The sequence below is a fragment of the Pristiophorus japonicus genome, unplaced genomic scaffold (assembly GCF_044704955.1).
Source record: "Pristiophorus japonicus isolate sPriJap1 unplaced genomic scaffold, sPriJap1.hap1 HAP1_SCAFFOLD_75, whole genome shotgun sequence".
Classification (NCBI taxonomy): domain Eukaryota; kingdom Metazoa; phylum Chordata; class Chondrichthyes; family Pristiophoridae; genus Pristiophorus; species Pristiophorus japonicus.
Window position 1 is genome coordinate 1,676,628 of NW_027254666.1, and position 6,512 is coordinate 1,683,139.

Here is a 6,512-nt window from a genome sequence, read left to right on the forward strand (position 1 = left end):
CCCCATACGCTGACGCTTCACATGTGAGAACTAGCTTTTTACCTCGATCAAAGAAAACCAAAACACTGTTCGAACGTAGAAGGTTGCATGCCTTATTGAAGGCGCGTTCCTGGGTCTCCCCCCAAAACCAATCGCACCCCTTCCTGAGTAGCACATGGAGAGGCTCCAGCAGCGTGCTTAATGTCTGCATAAAGTTCCCAAAGTAATTCAGTAGCCCGAGAAAGGCGCGCAGTTCTGAGACATTCCGGGGCCTGGGTGCCAGGCGAATTGCTTCTGTTTTGGATTCTGTTGGGCAGATTCCATCAGCGGCAATCCTTCTGCCCAAAAATTCAACCTCGGGCGCGAGAAACAGACACTTGGATTTCTTAACTCTTAGGCCTACCCGATCCCATCGACTTAGTACTTCCTCCAAATTGCAGAGATGGGAGTCGGTGTCCCTGCCCGTGATAAGTATGTTGTCTTGAAATATAACCGTCCCCGGGATGGACTTGAGCAGACTCTCCATTTTGTGCTCGAATATAGCAGATGCCGACTTGATGCCGAATGGGCATCGATTGTACATGAAAAGGCCTCGATGTGTGTTGATGGTGGTGAGTAGCTTAGTCTCTTTGGTCAGCTCTTGCGTCATATATGCAGATGTGAGATCTAGTTTCGAGAAAAGTTTTCCTCCAGCCAATGTGGCAAATAGATCCTCCGCTCTGGTCAGCGGGTACTTGTCCTGTAGGGAGACTCTGTTTATGGTAGACTTATAATCCCCACAGATTTTTACGGATCCATCAGGCTTCATGACGGGGACGATGGGACTTGCCCAGTCGCTTCATTCCACGAGTGAGATAAAGCCTTCCTGCAGAAGGCTGTCCAGTTCGTGTTCAATCTTTTCCCTCATCACATAAGGCACAGCTCTAGCCTTGTGATGGACCGGTCTGGCATCCTGTGTGACGTAGATTTTAACTTTCGCCCCTTTGAAGGCTGAAAGAGATGTTCAAAACGACTTGGAACTGTTGAGCAGGAGGTCCGTTCCTCTGACGACACGGTGTGAACATCATCCCATTTCCAATTTAGATTTGCCTGACAGCTTCTTCCCAACAATGTTGGGAGATCTCGGGGGACAATACACATGAAAATCGGTTCACTGTCCCTTTGTGTGTGACAGAGAGCATGGCGCTGCCAAGGACTGGGATGATTTCTTTGGTATAGGTCCTTAGTTTGGTGTCGATCCTTGTGAGTTTTGGTCTGTTGCTTTTGTGCGGCCACAGATGTTCAAATTGTTGAACGCTCATGAGAGATTTACTAGCTCCCGTGTCCAGTTCCATGTTGACGGGTATCCCGTTGAATCGGACCCTCATCATTATTGGAGGCGTCTTGTTGTAAGAACAGTGGACATTTATCGTGTTGACCCGCTGTACCTCGGTGTCCCGGGCAGTGTCCCCACCTTCTTCTGGTCCGCTTTCCGACCCTTCTGATTCGTATACCAGCCGAGCTGCTCTTTTTTTGCACGTGAGCCAGATGTCCTGGAAAGTTGCAGTTTCTGCAAACAGCATGCTGAAATCGACACCCCCTTGTTGAGTGCCTTCCCCCACATCTCTAGCACAGACCGCTTCCTTTGTTTGCGAAGGATGAGCTGCGTCTGGCTGATCTCTCTTGAGCTTCTCTCATTCTGAAGTTAATTGCTCGCATTGTGTGTTGATGAGGTGTGAATGGCCGTTCATTTGGCCCTTTATCGGCTTCTGGCGCCACTGCCTGCTGTGAACCCCTGCTCTCCTGCCTTTATCTGTGCCTGGGGGTAGCGGCTTGTTTCAAGCTGTGAACCCCTTGTTGCGATGTTTCGTTAGTTGTCGTACCCGCAGTGTAGATCAACCTTGTTTCTTCTTCTCCTGCCAAGAATGTCTGTGCAATCAGTGCTGCTGCCTCTAGGGTCAAGTTCTTGGTCTCTATAAGCTTTCGGAATATGCCTGCGTGGCCTATTCCTTCAATAAAAAAGTCTCTCAGTACTTCTCTCCTTAGTTCATTGGAGAACACACATAAACGAGCCAACGTCCGAAGTTCCGCCACAAAGTCGGGTATGCTCTGGCCAACACAGCGTCTGTAGTTGTAGAACCTGTGCCTGGCCATATGTAGGCTGCTCGCTTGCTTCAGGTGGTCTCTCACCAGTGTGCTCAACTCCTCAAACGACTTGCTTGCTGGTTTCTCGGGTGCCAGCAGGTCCTTCATTAAGGCGTATGTTTTCGAGCCACAGCTGGTCAAGAGATGGGCTCTTCTCTTGTCTGCCTTATCGTCGCCTAACCAGTCTTTGGTTACAAAGCTTTGCTGGAGCCTTTCTATAAAGTCCTCCCAATTGTCTCCAGCATTATATTTCTCATCTGAGCCGTTGGTAGCCATTCTGTGGATTCTGTGATCCCGTAACACATCGCCACTTTAAAGTCCTGACCCTGCAGTACAGACTTACACAAGGCACATGCTAAAGTCAAGGTCACTCTTGACCTGCACCTTTATTTCACAGCTCTTGAGTGCCACACTTGCCAGAGACCTGCCTTTATATACCTGTGTGGCACAGGTATGCAGTGTCTCCTGCAAGTGCATCCCTGGTGGTAAAGTATGCTTGCGGTTACAGTTCATATCTAGTTACAGTCATGTATAGCATGGTAAGGTACAGTTATATACAGTCGTGTGAAATAAATTACACTGCTCACCTGGGGCTCGCTTCCCGTGTCGGAAATTTGAGTAGAGCGCTTGCTTAGGGAGTCTCGTGTCGGGCATGTGGACAATGTGGCGCGCCCAGTGGAGCTGGTCGAGTGTGGTCAGTGCTTCAGTGCTGGGGATGTTGGCCTGAGCGAGAACACTGATGTTGGTGCGTCTGTCCTCCCAGGGGATTTGCAGGATCTTGCGGAGAAAGCCCTGGTGGTATTTCTCCAGTGATTTGAGATGTTTGCTGTATATAATCCATGTCTCGGAGCCATACTGCGGGGAAGGTATCACCACCGTCCTGCACACCATAAGCCTGGTGCCAGATTTGACGTCCTGGTCTTCAAACACTCTCCTCCTCAGGTGATCGACGGCTGTGCTGTCACACTGCAGGAGGTGTTGGACCTCGTCATCGATGTCTGCCATTGCTGATAGTGGGTTCCCGCGGCGTGGAAAATTGCCACGCTGTCGAAGGCCACACTTACAGCCTTCTTAAATATAGCACCCTCATTCTATTCTCTGAAAACAAGTTCCTGAATTCTCGGCTAGCTGTGTAGGTTAGAGCTGTGGTTTTATCCTCAGATAGATTCTATCACAGTGTTTCCGTAGTGAAGTAGATATCACATTCGCCTCACACACGAAAGGTCCCCGGTGCGAATCCGGGCAGAAAGATCTTGAAAACTTGAAAATGAGACGATTGGCTGACTCCTGTTCCTAACGCTTACGTTCGTATGATCTCTTGACCTTTCACAGAAGAACAAACTCTCCTCTGAACATGCATGAGAAAGCTCCAGAAAATATTTCCCCACGAGGTGCTTTCGTTTGTGAGGCGAACGTGTTAACCATTACACTGCAGAAACACCTCCACTTTTAGCACCAGATTACCAAAATTAAACCCAATGAGATCGGGATAAAAGTTCCTCACATGCTCAAGGCAAAATATATGATTGCCGGTCTACAAAAGAATGAACAAACTATAGTACCAGGTCAGACGGAAATGTTAAGCGAGCAGGTGGACCGCTGAATCGTACTTTAAAGAAGTTGGTGGTGACAAAACAAATGGATTCCGCTTAATGATTAAATATAAGAAATGTCAGAAGTGGGACATAAACCGACATTTCCAGAGGAAACAGTGACCTGAACACAGCACCTTACACCGCTCGGCCATCCTGAATATTAGTGCTGCCTATGGCCATCTGCAGGTTGATTTTGAACTTTTGTGTCCTGTCACATTAAATAAATGAGGGCAGAAATCGTATCTCTGCCTGACACCGGGGAAACAGTTAGACAGACCTTGGAGCAAGGGTCTGGTTATTGCCAAACAGCCAAGGAAATAATAATTCTGGAAGAAAAATATCCAAGAGGACAGTGACCCCGAAGTGATGTGAACACACAACCTTCGGATCTGGATTCAGACACACTACCGTTGCACCATGAGACCTACACAGTGAGCTGGAGATGTTTTACTATATGAAGGTTCTGCATACAAGGGGCTTTAAAATCCCTTCACAATCCCACCAGGTATCACAGGCTGCGCTCACCTGACAGGCACCGTCTGATTTCTTCTTAAACTTTTCTCTTGCTTTCACGGGAAACAATCAATAATTAACCCCTCACCTTCTGTTGCACAATCAAACAAATGCTAACGGAGGAACAGTCCATACTTCAATCATTTGTCCTGTGCTTTGCATCTTAACTCGATAACCATATCCCATTTTACTCACTGTATTTTAGCTTTCTGGTTCAAAGTCTTCAGGGATCTGGGGCAAATTTATTATCAAATTTAACAGCACCGGTTATTCCTATCGTGCACACAAAATACAATCAGTAGTGAAGATAATATCCCACCGTGCATATTTGCAGATTCAACGCAATAGGATTTCAAATATCGTCCGTGGCCATGCATGCCTGGGCGATCGCGATGGCCCTGCTCAGGTCTCGGTTTTCAGCAGCCAACAGCTTTCAAAGAATGACCTCGTGGCTGATGCCCAGCACGTAAAACTCCCACAGCATTTGCCCCAACGCAGCAAGGTCCCGCGAGGTGTCTCAGGTCGGTGACATAATCCGCCAGATCCTGGTCCCCGGAGCGATGGTGCGTGTAAAAACGATATCTGGCCATGAGGATACTCTCCTTCGGCTTGAGGTCGTCCCAAACCAGTGTGCACAACTCTGAATATTCCTTCTCCGTTGGTTTTGTCGGTGTGAGCAGAATCTTGATGAGGCTGTATTTTTTAGGCCCACAGACGGTGAGGAGAACCACCCTTTGCTTGGCCACGTTAGTGTCTCCTTCCAGCTCGTTGGCCACAAAGTACTGGTCGAGCTGCTCGACGAAGGCTTCCCAATCATCACCCTCTACGGATCTCTCCAATATTCCAACGGCAGCCATGGTTGTGTGAAGGTTCGTATTCTGTTACTCGTCGCCAATTGTTGTGTAGAGAAGAATTCCCCGAGGCTGAGTACTGTGAGCTAAACTTAGTGTGACCTTAATTTGCTTTATTACAACTCCATAGTGCCTGACCAACTTGGCAGCCGACCTTTTATTCTGGCCCTGCACGTGTGGGCAGGTGACCATTAGGACTCCAACAGTCGCGCACTCTGGTGGCAAGTATTACATAGTTACATAATTCACATAATTGTTATCGTTCAGAAGTTATAATTCCAATGAATGCCTGAATCATCCGAAAGGAGCCTGGTTTGTAGGACAAGGCTACATATCAGGAAGGAGTGTAGTTAGATGACAAGGGAAGTGATTTTCTGATTATAAGTTAGGAGAATACAAAGAGTAAATGCTGGTAACAGTGAGCAGGTCAGGCAGCATCTGTGTAGAGAGAAACAGAGTTAACGTTTCAGGTTAATGACATTCCATCAGAAGTTGGGCACTTGTGTTAGGTAATACTATTAAAAGTTTAAATTGTTACGTAGCAGGGGTAAGGAAAAGATATAAAATGTGGCATTTGGAACAGATAGTTTAGAATCCGATTAATTTTTGATCAATTTGTACACCGAGCTGGGAACTGTAACGGGTTTGAGTTCTTCGGCGAACATTCGCAAGGTTTGGGTGTAAGTACTGTTGTGAAGTGTTTGTTTTATTATTGTCTGTTTAATAACTCTGACATTTAATGTTGCGGACCATATGACTGCACTGCGCGTGTTCCAGCTCTGTTTGGAGCACCGATCCCTTCAATCTGTCGCTTGACAGGGACAGTTGGATTCGCCGTATCTTTGTTTGGTGAAATTTCAAAGATTGAAAGCGGCGCACATCAACCTGGTCACCTACTCACTATCCGCTACACGCTGCTCCCGTGAGATGAAGCCCAGTTGCTGTTTCAAGCTTGAATGAAGGTCCAAGCAGAACTCATTCATAGAAAGACCAATTCGCTGAGATACCTGATTCTTTGCACCGAACTCCTTCGCAAAGAGTTGCAGTTCGTGTGGGTTGATTCGGGCACATCTTTCCCCACACTCCAACACTTCAAACACAACTCAACGGCTGTAAAGCGCTTTGGGGCGTCATGAGTTCCTGAAAGGTGCTGTCGAAATGCAAGTCCTTCTTTGCAAAAATTCGATGCAAGTTCAAAATTCGTGGGTAAATTGAGGGCTCGTCCAGGATTTGAACCCGGGACCTCTCAGCAAATTTCAAGTAATAACCCCAAAGCGAAAATCATACCCCTAGACCAACGAGCCAACTACTGCACAACTGTGGAGCTCAGGTGTAACCATTATTGAAGCATGTTTAGTGTGTTGCTATTCTTGATCGGAGCAGCACATGGGACAGAATCAGTGAATTTGCTTTTTCGACCTGTCTTCTGAAGCACCGCACAGTCCCACTC